Raw genomic sequence first — 26,168 nt, forward strand, 5'->3', positions numbered from 1 at the left:
TCTCATCCCTTCATGCCTCTGCCAAGTGTGGATCACAGACCCAAACCATTTTTAAGATGGCACCTGTTTGGTATCCATGTTTATGTTGACAAATCTTTGTGCAGATAATTTCTTTGCCCAGTTATCCCTAACCAGGACTGCTCAGAAGCTTATATTTGTCATTTAGGGCCTGAGCCACAACTCATTGAATCAATGGGAGTCTTGCCATTAACATCAATAGCTTTTGGATCAGGCTAATACATATTATTTGAATCTGCACAATGCAGATGCACAGATAGACTGATTTCTCACCCACTACCATGCTTCCCATCCCTCTCAGTATGAGGTCATAGCTGTAGTGGTCGTACCTAGAGTGAGACCATTTTGTCGTATTTTGGTTTTGCTTGTTGTTCTTACAAGCTCAGTTGTCTCCTAAATACTGCAAGGTTATGAATTTCAATGCATCTAGAGCCTTCATTTTCATTTAAAATATGCCTTGGTTTTTTTTCCCCTCAAACATATCAACAAAATATTCCTTCAATTTTGAGGACCCTATTTTTGTACAATATATATTCTACTTGTAATATTTAAGTATAGTATCTATAGGATAGTCATTTATCTCACTAAATACATTTTTTATCATATATCATTATTTTAGTTATGTACAATTGCTCTATTAATTTGAGCTGTGAATAAACAGTTTCTCAGTTTAGTGGATGAACCAAAAAAAAAGAGAAAATATTGTTTGGGTCAGCCTGTGAATGCCTGGTCTCATAGTAATTGTCTAAATGAACTTGTAGATTTATTTTTAAATCAAAGCCATTTTAATAGGATGTCATTGTCTGACCCGGCTCTTTAATAAGCCATTCTGACAAGCTGATAGATACATTTAGAAGAGTTGTAAATTACATGATTTTCTCTTTTCATTTTACAAAGAAGAGCCTATGAAAGGCATACATAGTGGGTGCGACAAGAAGAAAAAAATAGGGCAAGTGAGGTAAAGTAAGCATGATTTAAAATGCCACTAGAAAATCCAGGAATTACACTCTAGGCTATATCCTTTTCCTACTGAAATCAATAGCAAACTTCTCCCTAATTTCAGAGGGAAGAGAATTAGACCCTTAATATCACTTATGTTTATTACTATTGCTTAATAGGTGTCATTGCCACATTACAATGTGTGATTTTTGTTTGGGTTTGTATGTGGTGACATTTTGGGGCACATTGTATCCAGTCTCTTTGCATGTGCACAAGCAGGGGTGAGAACCCTAGTGCCTCAATATAGCTGCTAAGCAGAATAGCAGTCAGATGGGACAAAGAACAAGAAAGGTTAGGGCAGTGTCTTGGTGCAAAGGAGAAGAAATGCTGCACCTTGTAACAGTGTGGATGCTGGGCCATTCTGTCCTTAGGGTACCTGAAATTGCTGGAGGCCTGGGGTGAAATCATGCCCCCAAAGAAGTCAATGTTAAATTGCCATGGACTTCAACAGACCCAGGATTTCATCCTTTGTGTCCATTTCAAGGATCGGGGAAGGAGGGGGGAGGGATAGAAGGAAGCAGGAAAGATTAGCAAAAATGAGGTCAAGAGTCTTAAAGGAGGTGCCTGGAACTTCACAGTACTGTTCTGTTTGTCCATACTTTGACTGACTTTTAAATAAAAAAAATTAAGAGACTTTTAAATTGGCCACAATATTGCAATTTTCAAAGTGGCTATTAAGAATGGACCATAATGACTTTTCTCAAGAATTTATACTTTAGACCCAGTAACATATGCTGTTATAGTCTGATCCAATGTGCAAGACTCCCATTAACTTCTCTGCACATTGGATCATGTCCATAATGAAGAAGAGATGATTTAGGCTTGCTAGAATAGCCAGCAAAACAGGTTACTATTTTGTGATTTAGTATATCTCTGTATGTATCTATATCAAACTACACATTCATTCTGCTTCGTGAGCCTCATTTTGATTATAAGATTGTCCTGTGCCTTCCCTGTTGTCTTTTTGCCTGCATCTTGGATTAGAATGATAAGAAGTATCGATTTGACAAAAGGCAAACAATGCAGGGCAACAAGGGTCGTCAACCTGGAAGGTCTCTTCTTCAAATACAAGCAGCGTTGGACAATAACTTGGCTACCTCCCAGCCTTTCAGGTAAGCTAGCAACCAAGCAGTGGATTACCTGACAAGGGATTTGAAGGAATTTAAGGTGGTTACCTGACAAAAGGGACTGCAAGAAGGATCTGGGACCTCTAAAAGGACTGACCTAAGCTCAAAGGGCTCTCAGAAAGATGAGGATACTGGAGGGAGATTTTTGTGTGCAGGTCGTTATTGTTTTTCTGCAGATCCATATACATCTTTTGTTTTCTCTAGGAGTACAGTTTGTGTGTAGTTAGAAAATCTTTTGCAGCGTCTCTGTGTTACTTGCTTACACTGTCACATAATCCCCAAAGAGGCAGACAGTAAAGTAGAGGGTCTACAGCTTTGGTGTAACTCAGGGCAGGTATACCCTTAAAATGCTGCAGTGGCGCAGCTAATGTGTCAGTGAAGAAATGGAGCATCTCCCATCAGCATAGTTAATCCACCTCTATGAGAAGCGGTAGCTACGTTGACAGAAGAAGCTCTCCCGTCAACATAGCACTATCTACACCGGGGGTTAGGTCGGTATAACTGCGTCCCTCAGGTGCATGGATTTTTCACACCCCTGAGCAATGTAGGTATACCAATGTAAGTTTATAGTTTAGACCTGGCCTCAGGGAGTGTGAAGCAGCTATTGAGGAGGCTTAGGAGAGCTGGCACTAGTTTAGGGCCTAAGCCTCTGGACTGCCGGTTTCCCACTGCCCAGAGAGGTATCAGATACTGGGTCTGCAGCTGGAGCATGTGAGAGAGGGTCAGTATCTAAACTCTGTCCAGCTTCAGCAATCCAAGAGCACATGCAGCCCAAGAGTTGGCTCCAGTACAGCAGACTGGTGGTGTCCAGCAGGGGGAGCTCATCAGGACTGTAACACCTCTGGATACCGCTGCACAGCTTGAGTAAGAGATGCTTCCGACCTTGCCCCATTCCACCATCTTCTTATCCACCTGTTCTGGGGAGACAGAATGAGAACCAAATGAGACAGAAGTGAACTTTAATTTCTAGTGCCTGGATGGCTCAGAGAGTAGACTTCAGAAAAGCTTCAGACGTTTTCCCCAAGAGACCCTTCAGGAGACACATGGGCAGTGACCTCCTTATCAGCCTCTCTTTGTTGAATATCCAAGTTCTGAGCGGTTGATCAATGTTTTAAAATAAACCCAGGCAGAAAGCTTTGTCCAGGTCTTCTAATTAGAGACCCATTTAAAATGTATTTTTTTTAAAATGTATATCATAGCTTTTCTGCAGACCCACATTTTTTTATTCATCCCCTCCATCTCAACACGAGTATAATTCAATGAAAAATCACTGATAGCACAACTAATGTTGGACCCTAGAGGCCTGATTCTCAGTAATTCCATGCTTGCATGTGGGTCAAGGATGGAGGATAGGGAATGGGGAGGGCAAAAGCAGCTTTAAGACACCTTGGTGTTCTCCATATTCTGGGGAGATTCAGGTGCCTGCCCAATCCCCATTATAAGTTAGAACAACTTGAGGCTTCCTCTAGTTTATGCCCTGCTTTCCTTGGTCTTCTATAAACCTTGGCCAGCACAGAAGAACCTTAGAGCAGTGCACTATGACCATATTCCTGACACATATCCCAAATGACCCAGACTCACCTCATGACATCTTTAATTAGAGATGGGCCTGTATTGTTACATTCAGATTGACTCTGGTTTGAGAAATACATTTCTGAGTCTAGGGAGACAGCTGTATTATCTTCTTTTTCAGATGAGCTCTCTACTAGCATTTTAATGTATATCATGGAAAATGATGAAGGTAGAAAAGAAGGGCTGACTATGGAAACTGGATGTCTTGTACACAGAAGCTCAGGAACTGCTGAAAGGAAAGCATTGACGATGGCTACTTTAGTGCATGTGCAGGTATTGCACCTTACTGATCTATTGGTGATAGGAATTTTTCTGAGTGAAGGGATGATTGAGTGAAGTCTCTCTATATTGAAGTGTTGTTTCCCATACAAACTTGAGAGGGTATTTTAAACCCCAGAGTAGCTGGGACTCCCTTTTATCCCTTCAACTTCTTGGGTACAATGTAATGAATTGTACAAGATGTAAGAAGAAGCCCTCGGCCTGAATAATTTGTCACTGGATACAATAACTTTCTGTTGACTAGAGTGGGAATTACTGGCATGGAGTGACAGGAAAATCATTCCCCTCCACCCCCCTTCTTATTCTGTTTGCATTAATTTTCTTCTTTCTCTCATGACTTGTGCATACAGTTTTTGCTCTCTATACTTCTATGCTTCTTTTCTCCACTTTTTATCTCTATTCTATTTACGCTTTCCCTCTTTCTTTCTCTCTCCTTCTTTTCCTCTCTCAGTCTCTCACTATATCTGTTCTCATTGCTTTTCCTGTTAGATGGCTATCACTTTGAAATGTCACATGGAACAGCTGTTTTCACTGTAATTCTCACAGTACAAGTGCATACCAAAGAGCAATCAGACTTGGAACACCAGACAAAAGTGTCTTCAAGAAGGTCCCTTCTCTTCACTTAAATTTCATTTATTTTCAGATAAAATACAATTGGATTGACACATGCTAACAAAAGCACAAAAAGATTTAAAAGATCCAGTTTAGGGACCAGAATTTTACCATATGAGGTTAATGACAAAAGTCTCATTGACCTCAGTGGAACCAGAATTCCACCCTTAATGTGCTAAACAATGGCCATATCTACAGAACTATAATGGCCCAACTGTGCCGCTGAATTAAATGCATCTAACGTCTAAATATTCTTTAATCTGATCTTTCCCTACTTTGGCTTGCACTCCTTCGCCCTTGTTGTTCAGATTAGTTGTGTTGAGTATCTGGTCACTGTTAACCTTTTTAATGAAGACTGAAGCAAAATAGGATTAAACACTTCAGCCTTCTTGATGTTATCAGTTATTAGTTCTCCTTCCCAGCTAAAAAGAAGACCTACACTTTCCTTTGTCTTTTGCTACTAATGTATTTAAAGAACCTCTTCTTATAGCCTTTTATGTTCCTTGCTACAGTGATTCATTTTGTGCTTTAGCCTTTCTGATTTTTCCCTACATGCTTGTACTATTCTTTTGTACTCCTCCTTAGCAATTCATCCTCCATGTTTCCATTTTTTCTAGGATTCTTTTTTTGATTTTTATGTCATTAAAAAGCTCTTGAAGCAGCCATATTGGCCTCATACTATTCCTCCTATCTTCCCTTTGCACTGGGATAGTTTCTAGTTGTGTCTTTAATATTATCTCCTTGAGAAACTGCCAGCTCTCCTGAAATCCTTTATACTTTAGATTTTCTTCCCAGAGGACCTTAACTACCAGTTTTCTGAGTTTGTTAAAAGCTGCTTTTTTTGAAGTCCATTGTCCTTATTTTGCTGCTCTCACTCCTTTCTTTCCTTAGAATCATGAAATCTATCATTTCATGGTCACTTTCACCCGCATTGCCTTCCTCCTTCAGATTCATAACCAATTCCTGCCAGTTTGTCAGAATCAAGTTTAGAATGGCTGTCGTCCTGGTTATTTCCTTCACTTTCTAAAAGAAAAAAGTTGTCCCCACTACATTTCAGAAACTTCCTGGAAATTTTGTGTTTTGCCATATTACTTGTCCAATAGATATCTTGGCAGTTAAAGTACACTATTACTAGTAGGTCTTGTGTTTTGGATATTTCTGTTATTTGTTCTAAAAATGCCTCATTCACTTCCTTGTCCTGATTTGGTGGTCTGTTATAGACCCCCTACTGTGACAGGATTCCCAAGACTTTCAACAGGTCTATCTCTCACCCATAGGCACCGACTCCGTGGGTGCTCCTGGGCTGGAGCACCCACGGGGAAAAACTTAGCAGGTGCTCCACACCCACCAGCAGCCAACCTCCCCCATCCTTACCTCCTTCTCCCCCCTCCCCCAAGAGCACTGCATCCCTGCTCCTACCCCTCCCTCTCAGTACTTCCCACCCTCTGCCACCTAACAGCTGTTTGGCGGTGCTTTCTGGGAGGAAGGGGGAGGAGCGGGGATGCGGCATGCTCGGGGGAGGAGGTGGAGAAGAGGCAGGGCAGGGACTTGGGGGGAAGGGGGTGGAATGGGGGCGGGAAGGGGGCGGGATTGGGATGGGAAAAGGTGAGGTGGGGTGGGGCCAGGGGGGTCGAGCACCCACTGGGCAAAGGTGATGTCGGCGCCTATGCTCTCACCTCCTTCCGGACCTCAGAACAAGTGTATATATTCTTAATGTGCAGTACAACAGCGCTTGCCTTTCTTTTGCCTGTCCTTCCTGAACAAGCTATACCCATCTATACTAATATTCCAGTCATGAGATTTATCCCACCAAATCAGTGATGACAATTAAGTAAAAATTTAGCTTATGTACTAATACTTCCAGTTCTTTCTGTTGATTCCCCATATTCCTTGCATTTGTATATAGACATCTAAGATGTTGTGCGGATTCCCCGACTAATTTCCCTCTTGTTGCTTCTAACACCCTATTGTAATTTTCCATATTCCTGCCCCACCATCTAGCCTTCCTTTAAGGTTGCCTTTTTTATGCTTACCTATGGGCTTTTGTCATCTCCCTCCTTTGATCCTAGTATAAGGCCCCCCTTACCAAGTTGGAAAGCCAGTAAAAAGATACTTATCCCATTCTTGTTCAGGTGGACTCCATCTCTTCTCACCAGTCCTCCTTCCTGGAACACCATCCCATGGTCAAGGAAGCTGAAGCCCACTCATTGACATCATCTGTGCAGCCATGCACTCATCCAGGAATCTGTACATATCCCTGCCTGTCCCTTATCCTCAACCGGGAGCATGTTGTCAGGGGCTAAGTGAATAGAAGACAAAAGAGCAGCCCACTAAACAAATCAGGAACAAGTGACCTTAAAATCCCCCCCCCACACACACACACACTTATAATTTAAAGTGAATGTAGTGGTTGTGCAAAGTTGACAGTCCTGGAGGGCAAAGTCATGTATTCATCCACAGAAAAGAAACATCTCAGGCATCAGACAGTCCCATTTCTCATACATCCTGGACATGGGCGCCAACTTATATGGGCTCCTGGGGCTTTAGCCCCAGGAATATTCACAGACAGGGGCTCTGCTCCAGCAATATTTGGAGCTAGGGTTCTCCCCTGCTCTGCGCTGCGGCTGGGAGTCAGAGGGCTCTGGGCTGCCTGCAAGCGCGGGGAGCCCAGAGCCTTTTAAATCCCAGCCGCAGCCGGGAGTCAGAGGGCTCTGGGCTGTCTGCAAGCGCGGGGAGCCCAGAGCCTTTTAAATCCCAGCTGTGGCCGGGAATCAGAGGGCTCTGGGCTCCCCGCCGCAGCGGGCAGCCCAGAGCCCTCTGATTCCCTGCCGCGGCTGGGATTTAAAAGGCTCTGGGCTCCCCGCGCTTGCAGGCAGCCCAGAGCCCTCTGACTCCCAGCCGCAGCGCAGAGCAGGGGAGAACCCTAGCTCCAAAGTCATCTATTCATCCACAGAAAAGAAACATCTCAGGCATCAGACAGTCCGATTTCTCATATTGACCTACCAATATATCTTAGCTGTAGCAGAAAGGGAGCACCTCTAGAGATGAAAGTATTACTTTGAAAAGTGTGCGTAGCTGTGTTGCATTAGCGGTACACCTAAACCAGTGTACATAGTCAGTTCTAATATTTGGGTTTGGTCCATTTAAGAAAGTGGAGATCAGCAATAATGTTCAAATTGGAACTGAACTTCCCCAACATTTGGGGTTGTTCATACCCTTGCTTTTGGGTTAGACCCTTCTCTGCTTTTAATCAGATATGCTAGCACTTCTGTTATGGGCTTCATTCCCCTCTAATATTGGTTTTACATCATTCTGGATCCATTAATTTGAATGGAGTTATTTCTGATTTATACCAGCGTAGCTTATAGGGGAATCAGGTCTCAATTTACCTACAGCAAATGGAGTATATCACGCCATCAGTGTTCAAGTAGGACACCCTAGCGAAATCAGTGAATCAATAGGGAATTCTGCTTAAAAACTGATGGCACAATATGGTCTTTGAGAATTATTTATTACAAAACTACATCTTGCTAATGCTCAAACCATACTGTTTCAAGCTAAAGTAAATAGTCTCTTAACAGGGCTCAGTCTAGCAAATACTGTCACTTGCCTCTGCATGGAAAAGGCAGATGCTCAGTTAATGGGATAGCAGAGTTCATACACTACCCTATAATTAAGACACAAGAAAAAAGGAGGACTTAAAAGGGTTTCCCACTGTGTTGAATTCTGCAGATAATAACAGTTTCAAGTAAAAAGCTATTCCTACAGCTGTAAAATCTCCAGCAGAAGTATTGTGTAATATAGCTGGCCTTTTGTTCATTTTATATTCTGACTCCCAATCTTTTTTTGGAAATAAATTTAGGATGCTTACACCACTTGATCAGTTGCATTAAAAATATCTGGAAGAAACAGCTTTATTGCTTCTGCAGTGTCTAATTTTGGATGCCTAATTAAAGCAAAACCATTTGCATTTTCTGATGCATGTGACTTGTGGTCTGCACAAATAAATCTCAAGTCCGTGATTTAATTCCAATCTTAAATCTCTAGTGGGTCACTTTTTAAGCCCTTTTAAATATCATCCCTCAAAATAATTTTTATATTGTCAGGCACATGCCATCCCCCTTCCTCTCATAAATTATTTTGGCTGGGACACCTCTTCTGTTCTCTCTGCTATTTTTTTTTGCCAGCAGCCACTTAGGCGTTCCCTGTAAGCTGCGCGCTTGGGCTGCCGCGCAGGAGAGATTTAAGTGCCGCCCCGCTGATAGCAGAGCGCAGTGTATGTTCAGTCTTGCAGCTGCTTCAGGGACCCTCCTGCTGGCCATGCTGGGGAGGGAGGAGGGATCTGATGTCAGGGTGTCCCCCTCCCCTTGTACTCCATCTCCACAGAGCAGGGCAGAGGGGACAGCCTGGCTCAGGAGGACTCGAAGCTGCTGAGGTCTGAATGATGAGTGTCTGAGAAATTGAATGCCTTTCTTAAAGAGACAGTGCACTGTTTCTGAGATTTTCCCAGCAGCCAGTTCACACAGTCTCCCTCTCTCTCTCTCTCTCACACACACACACACACACACACACACACACTCTCGCTCTCCCCCTCTGCCTTCCCTGTATCCCATCTCCGCAGAGCAGGGTGTGGGGGGGAGACAACAGGGCTCAGGACACAGCAGGATAGCTTTCAGTAAATGTCTTACAGAGACAGAGCCCGGCTTTCCCCAGCAACAAGCACGCGCGCACCCATACACACACATGCACACACACAGTCTCTGTGTCACACACTCTCTGTGTCATACACCCAGAGTATTTATGGCACACACACAGTCTGTGTCACACACACAGAGTCTCTGTGTCACGCATTGTCTCTGTGCCAAACACACACACAGTGTGTGTGTGTGTGTGTCTCTCTCTCTCTCTCTCACACACACACACACACACACACACACACACACACACAGTCTTTGCATCACACACACACACAGTCTCTTTCACAATCATCTCCCAAAGCATACTTGTATTATTGTTTTTGTTACTTCTTGGTACTTCCTGCAATGCACATATATTCTCTGTAATTTTATTCTATTTTAGTGTTTTGACTGGTCTATGAATTTCATAATTTTTATTTCTCTTACACTTAAATTTAATTCTTTGAGTAGTAAATTATAAAATGCCTAATCTGTCCTGGCTGGAGTAATTATCCCTATAGTAACTTTTAAAATATATATATTATATCTAGGTTTTTTGTTTCTACTGATGGCGCACATAGGTACATACCTCGGTGCACAGAATGAAATTTATTCCACACATGGATGGAAAAAATAGAGGGAACATTGCATGAAACCTGCATGAAATGTTCTTCACAGAAGATAACCTTTCAAATCTTTATAGGATCAGTCTTTGGTTTTTCTTTACGCATTTGTTAACCTCAGAGCAAAAATTTACTGGGGATGCTTGTTTCTGGTTTAAGTTAATTTTTTAAAAAGAACATCTCCACCCCCAATTTCCTCCTGAGATTAATTGAAATACAACTCTCTGAACCCCTGCTGATTTGTTTTGAAGTCAGCTATTTCCTTGAAGAGTTGCAGATGATGAAAGTTGTTGATGGGAGCTGTGAATTTTTGGTTCTGTTCCATTGCTAAATGCTGCATAAATCTCTGACTTTGTTTCTGCATCACTTGCCCCATAGGTCTGAGCTACCATGAAAAAACAACGCAAGGTTCAAATATATATGCATTTGACTTATAAAATACTGGATTTTTTTAAACGGAATAATTTGCAATCTTCTGTAAATGTAGTGATGGGATGGAGGGGGGAAGGAGTACATTTTGTTATTTTAAGCCATAATGTCACACCTACTTTGAGCCAGATTCTCTCATCCTTTCTTATGTTGAACAGTACCTTATTCTGCACATACTTTCATTGTCTTCTATATGTCTACTTGCACAGTAAGGTGCTGCTACTCAATATAAATAAAGTTGACAGAATCAGGGACTCTATGAAATTGGAATTTGAACTTTAGAATGCTAGTGAACATTTTGAATTATAATTTTACAAAGTAGTTGATTTGTAGATTAAAGCTGAAAAATCCCTCTCAGCATACATATGATAGTATTGGCAGAAAGTGCTCTCCTCTTAGGAGACTGCATATGGATAAGTTGCTAGAAAATACAAAGTACTTTACTTTTTTGACACCCTTTACATGAATACGGTTGATTCATTCTCATTTTTATCATGTCACGCTCAATGCATACTAGCTGGCAAATTTACAAGTGTCCAAATCTGCAAGCAAGACTTTAATTAACAAAAGTTGATATTTTCATCTTGAACCTGGAATTTAATTCAATTAGCAGTCTGATTATTATTGTGTTTGGTTTTCCAACAGTTCAGTAAAAAATAAAATCAAAATAAAAAACAACCCCGCCCCCCCAAGATTAATAGCTAGTGACTGTAATAAAAAGAGCTCAGTTGGAACTGATCTAACTTCATGGTGGTTGATTTACTATGTTTCTATTTCATCAGTTTTCCACACGGCTGATAGTGAAATGAAAGCTGCATTTCTAAAACTTTTCAGAGAATTGTAAAAATTGCCCATTATACTCATTTGTTGTTGGTTTTTTGTGCTTCTTACATACTTTGCATCTGAATGTTCCTATTAGTGAAACATAAAAGGGGCAGCTGAGGGCTAGTCGAGCAGGTTAATGTGTCACTGCAGGGCTCAGAACCATGTTTCTTCCTGCTTTTGTCTCCAGCAGCACTGACAGTGAAAGTCTCATAGGATCTTTAAGAAAAATCTTCAGAATGCAAATTCGTTGTTGCTTGACTGCATTTCTCTTGGGGTATTTTTGGCTTTCATTAAAGCCTTGAACTCAGCATCACTATAAAGCACCACCAGATTCTAACAAGTAGGGATTTTCTACTAGGCATGTGTTCTAGGAATAAGTAGTGAACACTTTATCTCAGCTGCCCATAAACCATTTAATGCTGCAGGATGTGTGAGGTTCATGCGTGAAATGTTTCACTCCTGTGTTACTGATTATACCAGCTACTATGTCTGTACGTTCCATTTTAATGGGCATTTTATTGAAACTGCTACTGAAAAGCAGTTAGGATCTAAAGGAGCCAAATATCCTGTCAGATTTTTTCACCTGTGTGCCTTGAAACCTTTTTTTCCCCAGCTCTATTCTTGAACAATACCTTGAACATTAACTTCTTTTCTTCTATGCTGCATAACAGAATTCTTTCCACTGATATGGGAGTGGGAAAAGTCTCCTGCTGCATTTTATTTTTATTATAAACTTCATTTTAATCAAAATGTAAAAGTCACAATGGGCTGTATAAACATTAAATACAGCTTGGTACATTCAACCTGTGTATTCCAGCACTGTTTAGTATTCAAATAGGAGCCTTTGGCACTGATTCAGCTCTCACATACACATGTGCCTCAGGAGTAATTTGACACAGTGGTGTATAGTCAGTGTAAAGAAGACCAAAACCTTTGGGCTATGCCTACCTACCTTCTAACTAAGCAGCCAGTTCTTCTCTCCTTGACTTCAAAGACTATGTCTACACTCAGAGCTAGGGATGTGATTCCCATTCTCATGTAAGCCTACACTAGTTCTCATTAAGCTAGCATGCATATAAATAGCAGTGTAGCTGCAGTAGCATGGGTGGAGGGGCAGTGGAGGCAAAGCTGAAGTTTGCTGAAAATAAACCTGCCTGGAACCAGTGGGTATGTATTCAGCACAGTTCAGCCATGCCTCCGCTGCCATTACCCATGCTACCCCAGCTACACTGCTATTTAGATTCATGCTAACTCAATGAAAACAAGTGCAAGGAAGGATACACAAGCAATAGGAATCACAACCCTAGCTTGCATCGTAGGCCTAGCCATATCGAGATTTGCTATTATTTCCAATTGGACCAGGATCTTTCCTTAAACCAACAATCAAAGGATATTCTACACTGCATCTGAAGGTGTGATTGTAGACATATACCTTCACTCAGAGTGGTTAAGAGAGAGAAAAGCCAGGTAGAGCAAGTGAGTCTCTACAATAATATATCAGATATTGAGCAGGTATTACACTTGATTTTAGACAAAAAGCGGAATTTGGGCTGCGTAAATCCTAAAAACAAAACAAAACAAAAAAAAAACCCTCCCCCCAAACAGTTCTTTATAAGTTCTAGAATTGCTTCATTTAGGTATTTCTTTCTCAGATATAAAGCCAAACAACTGTATTTTGCACAAAGACTTCTCTCTACTCAGTTATTCTAGTCCTCTGTAATTTACATCTGAAGATAAACTCAGAAGTGCATCAGTTAAAGAAGGCTGTAGTTTAGAAAGAATCTGTCATGGTTTCAGGGTAGCTGCTCCTATATTCTCCACAGCATTGTCCATTTTAGTGATACCTAGTGAAGTCTCAAGTATCCAGCTGTCACCTGTCTCTGGGTTGGGACCCTTCTCCCATTCCGTTCTGAGTAGGGTTTTTATGGCTGTGCAGCTCCCTATTTTACACTGCAATATCCCCAGCAAGCCAGACTGCTTAGCAGCCAGCACTTGCGCATTGTTTTCTCTCCAAGGTCTATGAGCAATATATTGACAGCAGTTACAATTTACCACATAGCTCCTTCTAAGCAAGCATATTTATTCTTAAAGTAAAAGCATTTCAAAGAAAAACCCAAAAATAATAAACATCCCTATACACGTGTTAAAAGCTTACCAGAGGTCATCTATCAGTCTTATGGATTCCTAGTAGGCCAAAGTCTTTCCAACCCCCATTGGAAAGGAGAGCCTGTCCATTTGCTGGATCAGAAGGCCAATTTAAACAAAACCCTTTTCTTTGTCTCTTGGTCTCTGGAAAACCCAGTTTGAAACAGTATATGCCTATCTTCTCTGGAGGTGTTTACAGACCTAAGTGAACCACCTTAATCACCTCCCATTGTTTTTGGTTCTGGGAGCAGATGTGGTATCCCTCCCCTCTGGAATTGCATACAATCCCTGGCCTAGAGTGATACATTAACTTAATATAAAATGGTCCCCAGACTAGATAGTGCATGTAGTTGTGATATCTTTAAGAGAGCATCTTCAGTGAATTTCATGCCACTAGATATCGTACTGCTTGAGCCCATACAGCTGTATGTGTGGGTGAGTAATAGGTACAACACTGAGCCAGGGTTTCTGGGGAATAGTATAAAACTGTATTCGCTCCATACATTTCATCTAATGGAATTTGTTGTAATGTAAAGGATATTATGTTTTAAATCATTTTCTACATTGTTTTCCCTGGAGGGTAAAACATTTTTTCAGGAAGTTTCCTCTGAGAGACAGGAGTCTCACTGAAGAATCAATTACCATTATACACTATGACTTTTACTGGGGTACAATCCAGACGTGGGTGATTTACAATGTCTTGCTGTAGTAGATCCTCCCCAGGCCACTCACAAACAGCTTTCCAGCATGCAAATCACACCCAGAGTGTCTGTGTGTAACTGAAGTCTGCCAGCTACACCGTAGCTCTCACCAGTATACAGGACAGGTTATACTGAAGGGTGACCCCAATCCTGGATCTTTCTCCAGAAATGTATGTCCTGACTGCCCAGCCCTTTCCTGGACAGAACAAATCTATGAAGTCTGTCATTCCTTTAAGGGAACAATATGACAGTTTATTACCTTAAATAAATTTAAACACACTGGATTAGATAAAACAGTAAAACAAGTTCATTAACTACAAAGAGATAGATTTTAAGTCAGTATAAATAATGAGGCATAAAAGTCAGAAATGTTTATAATAAAAATAAAAATAAAATGCTTAAGTATCTACTTAAGAAACTCTTAGTTGCAAAGCAAACTTTCTACCACATGCTCCAGCAGATTACTGACCAAACTTTCAGGTCAGAACCCCAACCCCAGAGTCCACAGGCTGTTTCTTTTTTCCTTCTCAGATGCGGAGAATAAGGGGATAAGGAGAGAGAGAGAGGTGTGTCTGTTGGGGTGTTTGTCCCCCCTTTTTAATAGTTTCAATTCCCTCTTGAAAAACATTTCCAGCAGAGAACCAGGAGCCAAAGAATCTATGTCGATGGATGTTCTCTGCTAGTTTTTTCACCTGTTTGAACTTCCTTTGTTTTCCCTTCCTGCTTCATGACTCTATTTACTGCTTAATGCAAATTAAGGCAACATTCCTTTATTTACGACAGACCTGTTTGCCAACTTCTGCTTGGACAGGGTTGTGGGGTTTGGAATATGTGTTAATAACATCATACAGGGAAATCTTATAATTTCACATATAATGTTGCTACATATTTTATCAGTACAATTCTGACCAGCAAATTATGAGTTTTCAAATGATCCCTTACAAGGCATACTTGTATAAAAAATTATTACAACAGTGTGTAGGATGTGAATACAAGTGTGTATTCCATCACATACACCATAATAGATTTTAAGGTGAGAGGAATCATTATGACCAGGTAGTACGATCTCCTGCACAACACAGGCCATAGAATTTCACCCAGTGATTCCTGCAACAAACTCGAACCTAGCAAGAGTGATGTTGTATTGGGCATCTTTCCAGAATACACCTGCCATAGATGAAAGGAGAAGGACAAAGATAAACCTAAGTCCCTTGCCAAAAGAAGGAGAGTCCACTAGGATAGTATACATTATTAAAAAGAATACTACAGTATTTTAAAATAATCACCTAGAATACTGCAGTATCTCAATTTAAACATGCATTTTGGACAATGACTGTAGGATACTGTAATCCTTTTAAAAAAAATCAGGAATGTCTCCACTTGGGTAAAAAATAAGAGGGGGTAATGTTTTTTATGATAACACAACCATAAGGCTTATGGTAAAAAGGGGAAATGAAGGAGTGCCTCATTAATTTACATGCTCCAACTTTATTTGCTTACAAAAATCTGTGTTGTTCTGACAGGGCAGTATTACTTGTTACAATTTGTGACCCTCCTAAAGATGCTCTTTGTAGTGACATGAAGATCCAAGGTCACCATTATTTTATGGATGCCCTCGGGATCTGGGGATGCTCACTCAATAGTTTTCATAATACCTCCTTAGGTGTAATGCATTGGTAAAACCCAGTAGGAACAATATTGCTTATCAAAATTGAAATAAGCTCTTTCAAAGGAAAGATTCATTGCATAGTTAAGGGAACTGGTGCTGTCATGCGTGAAACTTTTGTCTGCCAGAGCTGTATTCGGAACAAATCTGTTTTCTATCCGTCTGGCTCCCTCATTTAGAAGCTGAAAATTGTGTCTCCTCCAGGTGTCACTTGGAGAAGTTTTATAAAAGATGCAGCTACCTTGAGTTCTACATTTTATTTCATATTTGTTTCTGCTCATATGTTCACATGTTTAATGATCATTAGTAACATTCAGTTTTGCTGCTTGCATTCTAATGGCTTATGAGGACATTTTAAATGAAGAATTATTAGGCATGCACCATTACTAAAGCATACAGCATATACCATCGTAAAAGTACAATTTGTATAATAAAGCACAGATAGAACTAATGTAATTAGGATAAAACTAAGGGTCATAGCCTGATGCTTTTGTGTTACCGTATGTATGTATAAATCAAACAGATTTATAACCATAGATCCGCTGCATGGGTTTTCTGTGGCATACTGCATTTTCCAATTATGAAATACTATATTACAAATCTGCTTCTGCTATAAATCTAGATCCAAGACCATCACTACAAACACATACATTTTACTACTGTATATAAATATCCATGGATATAGGATAAACTTTTTTTAGGTTATCTGTCAGCAAGTCTGTCTGATACCTATCAAGCATTAGAGTTTGAGAATGGGGATATAAAGTAGGAATTTCTAATCCTGATTCTTCACCTCACTCAGTCTGTGTCCTTAGGAAAGTCACTTAAGACTTCATTTTTGATACTGTGCCTGTCCAAAAATAGGTGTACAGTTGTGCACCTAATTTGCAAGCATGATTTCTGTAACTACACACACAAATCAATTATTACATGTGCAAACAGCCAGTTGGAAGGATAATTACCTGATTTGCAGGACATATTTAATTACATATGCAGATAGGCACACAATGTTGTGCAATTTTTTAAAAAGTGTAAATGGAATGACCCAGGTAATTATAGGCCTTGTTAGCCTGATACTGATCATGGGCAAGACAATGGAGTGGCTGATATGGGAGTCAATTAATAAAGAACTAAAGGAGGAAACTGGCTAACAGATAGGTCTCAAAATGAGGAATCATTATCAACGGGTCTGTTTCCAGTGGGGTCCTGCAGGGAATTGGTTCTTAGCTCTATTCTATTTATCATTTTTATCAGTGACCTTGAAGAAAATATAAAATCATCACTGGCAAAGTTTACAGATAATACAACCACTGGGAGAGTGATAAATAATGAAGAAGTTCAGAGCGATCTGGATCACTTAGTTACTGGGGCACAAGCAAACAGTAGTAGTTTTAATAGAGCTAAGTGTAAATGTATACATTTCTATGAGCTGATGAAAATATAGATGCTTTACACTCTCTGGGTGAAACTTCGTGGCATTGAAGTCAATGGGAGTTTTGCCTTTGACTTCACTGGGGGCAGGTTTTCATTCTGTGCAGGTAAATGAGAAGAAAGGATCGTCTTGTGGATAAGGACTGATCTAGGACTCCAGAGATCTGGATTCATTGTCTATCTCTGCCACAGGCTTCCTGTTCAACCTACAGCAAACTGCTTTATTTCTCTGTGCCTCGGTTTCCTGTTCACTGTTTCCTTCTCCTACCTGCTATTTTGTCTAATTAAACCATAATCCCTTTGTGGCAGAAACTGTCTTTTAATGTGTCGGAATGGCACCTACCATAATGGAGCTGCAATCTCAGTTGAGACCCTTGAGGACAAATAACATGGCTACTATTATTATCATCCCCCCTGTATTACATCTTGGGAATGTTTTTTTGTTTTTTGTTTTTTTTAAAAATCGGTCTTCACAACATACAAGAACTTTAAGTATAAAAAAGGATTCTGATAAATGTATCAGTCTGTATCTTTGAATTATAGAATGTTAACATGTCTTCTTTTTTGTTGTTCTTTAGATTCCCTTCTAAAGAAGGCTTATATTTCTCTACAATATTATTGGGTGAGATATCCAATCCAGACACTGAACCTGAACTTTTTTAGAAACCCACAATATGTAAACTGTTTGTGCACTAAGCCAAGGCTATCATGTTGCTTCTAAAGTACTCCATATTTCACCAATCCATACTGAGGCTGAAGATATTGGGAAAGAAAAATGAAATCAGCATAAAATAATTGCGTTTTTCAACAGTGAAGAATGACAAAGTTCATGGTTGTCACTGTTGTCCTGCTGCACAGGATGCATTTGAGTTCAGATGGAAGGTCTGTGATGTATTAGCCATCTGGCCTAGATTGTTTGGAAGCTAAGCTGTCCCAATTAGATACAGAATGACACTCAGTCTTCTAAGCCTTTCATTACATTCTAGATACTTTCTCACTGCCACTTGAGGGACTAGTATAGATTTTATTTTTGATGAATGACAGAGATTTATCTTCTGAGATCTGCATTCAGCTTCAGATTTGAAAATGTCTACAAGAAGTTCTTAGACAGTAGTGGCAGTCAGTGTAGCCATTCCAGATTTATGTCAGTGTAACTGAAATCAGAATGTGATTCTACATGTTTAAGCAGTTGTGTTAGCTACTGTAGCCACTACAACTTTTCCAAGAAGATGGAGGAATATATTTTTAAAGGCCAGTTGGTTCACAGTGACCACTTTCACAAAGGTCTCTCTACTAGACAGAAATATTGTTGGAGCTATGCCATTTACAATGGTTGAGGATCTGGTTCTACGTCCTACCTGCAAAGAGTGAAGTTAGATCCTTTCATATAATCATAGTAGAATCATAGAATTATAGAAGCATAGAATATCAGGGTTGGAAGAGACCTCAGGAGGTCATCTAGTCCAACCCCCTGCTCAAAGCAGGACCAACACCAATTAAATCATCCCAGCCAGGGCTTTGTCAATCTGGGCCTTAAAAACTTCTGAGGATAGAGATTCCACCACCTCCCTAGGTAACCCATTCCAGTGCTTCACCACCCTCCTAGTGAAATAGTGTTTCCTAATATCCAACCTAGACCTCCCCCACAGCAACTCGAGTCCAGTGCTCTTTGTTCTGTCATCTGCCACGACTGAGAACGGCTGAGCTCCATCCTCTTTGGAATCCCCCTTCAGGTAGTTGAAAGCGATCAAATCCCACCTCACTCTTCTCTTCTGCAGACTAAACAAGCCCAGTTCCTCTCCTCATAAGTCATGTGACCCCGCCCCCTAATCATTTTCGTTGCCCTCCGCTGGAATTTCTCCAATTTGTTCACATCCTTTCTGTAGTGGAGGACCCAAAACTAGATGCAATACTCCAGATGTGGCATCAGCAGTGCCGAATAGAGGGGAATAATCACTTCTCTTGATCTACTGGCACTGCTCCTACTAATGCAGCCCAATATGCCATTAGCCTTCTTGGCAACAAGGGCGCACTGCTGACTCATATCCGGTTTCTCATCCACTAATCCCCAGATCTTTTTCTGCAGAACTCTGCTTAGCCAGTTGGTCCCCAGCCTATAGGAGTACATGGGATTCTTCTGTCCTAAGTGCAGGATTCTGCACTTGTCCTTGCTGAACCTCATCAGATTTCTTTTGGCCCAATCCTCCAATTTGTCTAAGTCACTCTGGACCCTATCCTCACTCTCCAGAATATCTACCTCTCCCCCCAGTTTAGTGTCATCCGTGAACTTGCTGAGGGTCCAATCTATCCCATCATCCAGATCATTAATAAAGATGTTGAACAAAACCTGCTATTTTTAATTGCCTCTTGAGAGGACTGTGATGAGAGGCTTTGGAAACCTCAACAGGCTTCCAGCTCCACAGCAGTTGCCTCTCTTGGATGGAGACCCACATCTCTCTCTCCATTCTGATTGGGGTATCTCCAGGCTGAACAATTCCCTGCCTTCATTGTGTATTTCTCAGCAAAGATTATCTGCCTAAACAGACTTGCTTGCTCTCTCTTCAGAGACTGATGATAGCAGAGTGATTGGTACAGCTATAAGTTACCACACAGCACTACCCATACAAATTCACATTATTCTTTTAAGGTGAAAAGTATTACAGGAAAACAACAGCAGAAGAATCTATATGCATGCTAATAAGCTTACCAGGCATCACGCCACCCCAGGAATTTCTTTGTGGTTGCAATTTTGTTACAGCTTGAGCTCAGAACATAGTCTTATGAGGCCTCAAGTCCTTCCATCCTCCCTTAAAGAATGGGGCCCTCTATGGACCAGGGGTCCTATCCGTTTGCTGTCTCAGGAGGAAAGCCCTTGAGTCAGTTTAAAACTCAGGCTTTTATTCAAAAGTCTTTCTTTGTCTATTGGTCTCTGGAGAATCCAGTTTCAACTAGTATATGCATATCTCCCTTAGGGAGCGACTTCAAAGGCTGATGATAGAGGAAGTTCATTAGTATCCCCACTCCCTACTAGAGAAAATACATACAATACCACAACAACACATACTCAATTGTATTTTTAATACAATGTGCCCAAAAGTTAGTAATCCTAATTCAGTAAGGTTTAACTTAATTCAGTAAAATTTATCTTAATTCCATAGGTTTGTTCAGGATATTCTCAGTCTGTCACAATCACTATCAGCCTAGTTTAAATGGTGACTCATTGTGCCACTCCTGGAGAAGCCTAGGAAGGAGGTTGTGATTTGAGGAACTACAACCTGGATCCATAGCTGCTGCAACACACGCTAGGGTAGCTTTACTGCTAAGTGTCCTGGACACTGTGTTAAAGTTTTGCCTACTTCCTGCCCACTCCCCACCTATCTTTTCAGGGAGGATACATAGTGAGGTGGCCAGGTGTCCAATTTTCGACCAGAACACCCACTCAAAAAGGGATCCTGGTGGCTTGACAGAGCTGTTGAATGTCCGGTTGGCGGTGCCATGCAGTGGTGCTGGCAGGCTCCCTGCTATCCTCCGTGCTGTGCAGCTCCTGGGAAGCAGCTGGTATGTCCCCGCTCCAGCCAGGGGAGCTCCACACACTGCCACCACCCCAAGAGCCACCCTTGCAGCTCCCATTGGCTAGGAACTGCAGCCAATAGGAGCTGTGGGGGCAGTGCATGCAGACGGGGCAGCCCGCAGAGCTGCCTGGCCACACTTTCACGTAGAAGCTGGAGGGGGGACATGCTGCTGCTTCCCCTCCCTCCCTCTAAACCCCTTTATCCCAGCTGGGAGCACCCTCCTGAACCCCAAACCCCTCATCCCCAGCCCTACCCCAGAGCCCACATCCCCAGCCGTAGCCCTCACTCCCCCACCCGTGCCCCAGCCTGGACCCCTCTCCTGCACCCTGAACCCCTCATTTCTGGCCCCATCCCAGAACCCGCACCTGCAGCCTTCACCTCCTCCTGACTCCAGCCCCCTGAGCCAGCCCAGTGAAAATGAGTGAGTGAGGGTGGGGAAAGTGAGTGATAGAGGGAGGGGGGATGGAGTGGGCAGGGGCAGGGCCTCAGAGGAGGAGTAGGGCAGGGCAAGGTGTTCAGTTTTGTGCGAGTAGAAAGTTGCCAACCCTGAAGAGCCTGCTTCCCCTCCCTCTTTGCTACCCATAATACAGATAAACAGCATAAAACCGGTATCATGGCTAGTTTAGGAATGATTTGGCCCATAACACAGGTGCTCTATAGCTAGTCTTAACTCCCAACTTTAAAGTCAACTGATGAATAATTTAAATGATTGCAAGACCTGATGTAGCAAAATGTTTGGATACAATGTTGTCATATGAAGATAATTTATGTTCATTGTTTCCAATAGGCAATCTATGAAAATCCACCAGATTTTGCTGCCCATTGCAAGGCTGTAGCCAAAGCATCTTAGCTATAGATAAGTGAAATACTGATATCAGGAGTGAGCCTCATTGTGATCAAAGCCTTATGAAAGCATCTGAAACAACAATCATACATGTCCTAGTCAAAAGCCTCTTTGACACTCTAGGAAATTAGGGGTTGATCATGCTCCCATTGGAGTCAGTGGAAATGTTGCCATTGATTTCACTGACAACAGGACTTCACTAGTGGAAGTAATGTTGATCTCTTACAAGAACCATCTCATCTCATTTCAAGACCAAGAGGAATTTTATCCAGGCTCCATACTAAAGGGCCAGGTCCTCAGCTGGTATAAGTTGATGCCACTTCCTTGTTCCACCCTTAAGACTCTTCTACATCTAAGTTAAGGAACAACATGGACTTGTAAGATACAGAGTCTCAGAACATTTTTGCATAAAACAAAACTCCTAGCAAAGAAGACACGCTAGCCATCAGGAAGCCTGGCAGAAAGAGAATGTTCTGCCATTTGATGAGAGTATAACTTGTGTTAACAATATCAAGAAATTCAAGATTAATACCTCTATTATGAGCATTATTGCCGATGTGTCCTTTAGGGCAGGAATAAGATTATTTTCAGATCCCAGATTTTAAAGCCTGGCAAACTAGTATTTTTTTCCAGATTTGTTGCCAGAAACTCAGGGGAAAAACCTCTGAAGAAGAAATGAATTCTAGCTTGGCTCTTGATTTAAATATCATTCTAAGCATTAGAAACTACTTCAAATCCCAGATCTGCTCCAAGGCTCCATACAGATGTTACAGAGGCATTAAAGAGACATGGTGGATGAGGTAATATCTTTTATTGGACTAACTTCTGTTGGTGAGAAAGGCAAGTTTTCGAGTTTACACAGAGCTCTTCTTCAGATCTGGAAAACTAAGCATAAAAGACAGTTTCCAGGCTCGAGCCAGATCTTGCAAACCCAAAAGGCCTCTGTTATATGGGAAGTCAGATCACAGTGATCCCTCCTGGGTTTATAATCTATGAAAAAGTGGGACTAGTTGCATGAGGATTTAAAGGATAGATATTTAATTAAGAATTAGTTCTCAGGAAGGTACAATAGTAAGTGATACAAGAAAAATCAAAACCACAAAGCCACTCTGAAACAGCAGAGCAGAGCAATTATGAAAAAGAGGTTTGAATATTTACATGAAAAGTTTACATTTATTTATTTTAAGGTACAATATAGAGGTACAAAATCTGCTCTCAGATTACATTGGTGTAAATCTAGGGGAACTATGTTGTCTAAGACCCACTTTGTCTTAAAGTTGATGTATAATTTGTATGGATTATATCTGTTAAAATGTGTTAATTTCACTCCAGCATTATTACAGTATTCCAAGGAGCTGGGCTTTTGTGGCCTTGGATAAATTGAATGGATCAGTAGCTGCCTAAGTCACAGGACCGAGGTCTGGTAGTTTTCTCTATCTTGCCACTAATTCACATCATTACCTAGGGTGTGTTATGCAACCTCTCTACATCTTAGTCTCCCTCCCTATAAAAGCGGGAGAAGTATACCTACCCACATTTGTAAAATACTTCCAGATCTAGAGGTGAAAAGTACTATGTAAGTGCTAAGTACTGTTTTATTATTAGCAAGACTGTTAAAAATTACTTCAAATGGTGTATGGACAAACTGTTACCAATTTTAACGTAATTTGTATTGTATTGCTTTCATGTCATAGAGGGACTAATCAGTCCATAAAAAAACTCAGATGAAGTGAATATTTTTATGAATATGCAATTTTATAATTAGTTCCAGATATTGCTCAGGAAAACATGGGGCTGCTAATCACTTAGCACTTTTCAGCTTTGATGGGCTTTTCTTTGCTAACTTCGTAATTTAATTTTCTCATCCATCCTGCGAGATACCTAATAGCCTGAGTATAGAGTCTTTACTCATGCTGAGTAGTCCCTCCACCTTCACTGTGAGCCTGACTCACCATTGTATTAGTCCAGGTTATACCACTGTGACATGGGAGTAACACAGCGATGTAACAGGCCCTTGGTTTTCCTTACTGGATAGTGGGTGAAGTAGGATGTAGAATGGAAGCATTTCTGAAAGACAAAGTCATAAAGAAGGCTTCAATAGGATAACTCAGGTGACACTAATATTTTAAATGAGAAAGGGCTTCAGACTTCAGACATTATGGGTAGGGTTACCAGATAGCAACTGTGAAAAAACAGGACGGAGCTGGGAGTAGGCACCTATATAAGAAAAAGTCCCAAAAAATGGGACTGTCCCTTTAAAAACAGGACATCTGGTCACCCTAATTATGGGTATGTCTACACTGTTGTAAGATATGTGATTGCAGCTCGGGTGGGCATACCTGTGCTAGCTTTAATCTAGCAAACATGGCTAAAAATAGCACTGAAGGCATGGTAGCACAAGCTTTAGCACAGGCTGTACAAGCCCTACCAGAACCGTGGGTGTGTACTCACATTGCTAGCCTGTTGCAGTGTATATACCCAAACGGACATCTATAGATTCCCTTCCCCCCCCTTACACATTTATCTGAGGTCGTCAATCAACATTTGACCTAAGAATCTCTTACAAAGCAACCCATTCCTCCATCTCATAGATGAAAAATAGTTTTAGATAATTTTGGAAGTCAGACCTTTCATATCTATTTCTCCAGGGTTCTTCTGATACATGTGAATCAGCAAACAATGTGTCTGCTATTTGTCAGACTGTCATCAAAACCTAACGATTTGGCCTTGATCCTCCTTTTTAATTAATACTAGTTAGAAAGATTTGCTCTCTCTTCACTCTGCTACTCAAAATTTTCTGTGGAGAGCAACACTATTTTATCAATGCATTAAGGCCATACCCTCAAAGGGTGTAGATCAATGAAGCTATGCCAGTTTACACTAGCTAAGTATTTAAGTCTGTAGGCCAAATTCATTCCTGGGGTAAATCCATTTAGGTTAGGTGAGTTACACCTGGAATGAATTTGGCCTATTATATCTATTTGAAAGAGCAGCAAAGAATCCTGTGGCACCTTATAGACTAACAGACGTTTTGCAGCATGAGCTTTCGTGGGTGAATACCCACTTCGTCGGATGCAAGTAGTGGAAATTTCCAGGGGCAGGTATATATATGCAAGCAAGAAGCAAGCTAGAGATAACGAGGTTAGTTCAATCAGGGAGGATGAGGCCCTCTTCTAGCAGTTGAGGTGTGAAAACCAAGGGAGGAGAAACTGGTTCTGTAGTTGGCAAGTCATTCACAGTCTTTGTTTAATCCTGAGCTGATGGTGTCAAATTTGCAGATGAACTGAAGCTCAGCAGTTTCTCTTTGAAGTCTGGTCCTGAAGTTTTTTTGCTGCAGGATGGCCACCTTAAGATCTGCTATTGTGTGGCCAGGGAGGTTGAAGTGTTCTCCTACAGGTTTTTGTATATTGCCATTCCTAATATCTGATTTGTGTCCATTTATCCTTTTCTGTAGAGACTGTCCAGTTTGGCCAATGTACATAGCAGAGGGACATTGCTGGCATATGATGGCGTATATTACATTGGTGGATGTGCAGGTGAATGAACCAGTGATGGTGTGGCTGATCTGGTTAGGTCCTGTGATGGTGTCGCTGGTGTAGATATGTGGGCAGAGTTGGCATTGAGGTTTGTTGCGTGGATTGGTTCCTGAACTAGAGTTACTATGGTGCGGTGTGCAGTTACTGGTGAGAATATGCTTCAGGTTGGCAGGTTGTCTGTGGGCGAGGACTGGCCTGCCACCCAAGGCCTGTGAAAGTGTAGGATCATTGTCCAGGATGGGTTGTAGATCCCTGATGATGCGTTGGAGGGGTTTTAGCTGGGGACTGTATGTGATGGCCAGTGGAGTCCTGTTGGTTTCTTTCTTGGGTTTGTCTTGCAGTAGGAGGCTTCTGGGTACATGTCTGGCTCTGTTGATCTGTTTCCTTATTTCCTCGTGCGGGTACTGTAGTTTTGAGAATACTTGGTGGAGATTTTTTAGGTGTGTAGGAAAGGGTTGGTTCAAGTACTTGCCTCTGTTTTGGGCATAATCAAATTTCCCATTTGCATATGGTAAATATGACAGAGAATTGAAACTAAGTTGAAAAACACTGAAAACTGCCAAGCAGTTAGAAAGTAAAGATCTGAAATACACTGCAAATGTTTTACAAGAGTTTCATATCTTATTGCATGTGATTCTAACCACATTGCAAATAACGAGGACCTTGTTGAGGAAATTGTTGTAGGGGACAACCTTGGCTCGAGTGATCATGAGCTAATTCGTTTCCAAATAAATGGGAGGATAATCAATAGTACATCTGAGACTAGGGTGTACGATTTCAAAAGGGCTAACTTTACTAAATTAAGGCGACTAGTTAGGGAAGTGGACTGGGCTAACATATTTAGGGATCTAAGGGCAGATGACGCCTGGGGTTACTTCAGGTTGAAGTTGCAGGAGTTGTCAGAGGCATGTATCCCGAGAAGGGGGAAACGGCTCGTAGGTAGCACTTTTAGACTGAGCTGGATGAGCAAGCGTCTTAGAGGGGTCATTAAGAAAAAACAGAAAGCGTACCAGGAGTGAAAAATGGGAGGGATCAGCAAGGAAACCTACCTTATTGAGGTCAGAGGGTGCAGGGAAGCTGTGAGAAAGGCAAAGCGACGAGTGGAGATGGACC

General features: G+C 41.3%; 1 long non-coding RNA gene across 2 annotated transcripts in view; it reads right to left on the minus strand.

Moving 5' to 3' along the window:
* Nucleotides 1–822: 822 nt before the first annotated feature.
* The window catches only part of LOC120406009, a 97,123-nt gene continuing 71,777 nt past the window's right edge, over nucleotides 823–26,168 (minus strand). Inside the window, exons 5-6 of one of the 2 annotated variants that reach the window (XR_005599037.1) lie at nucleotides 6,694–6,906; nucleotides 823–3,061 (exon numbers count right to left, since the gene is read on the minus strand). This is a non-coding gene — a long non-coding RNA (uncharacterized LOC120406009). The remainder of the gene's footprint in view (nucleotides 3,062–6,693; nucleotides 6,907–26,168) is intronic. The other variant, XR_005599038.1, reaches the window with a different exon arrangement.

The sequence above is a fragment of the Mauremys reevesii genome, linkage group 5 (assembly GCF_016161935.1).
Source record: "Mauremys reevesii isolate NIE-2019 linkage group 5, ASM1616193v1, whole genome shotgun sequence".
Lineage (NCBI taxonomy): Eukaryota > Metazoa > Chordata > Testudines > Geoemydidae > Mauremys > Mauremys reevesii.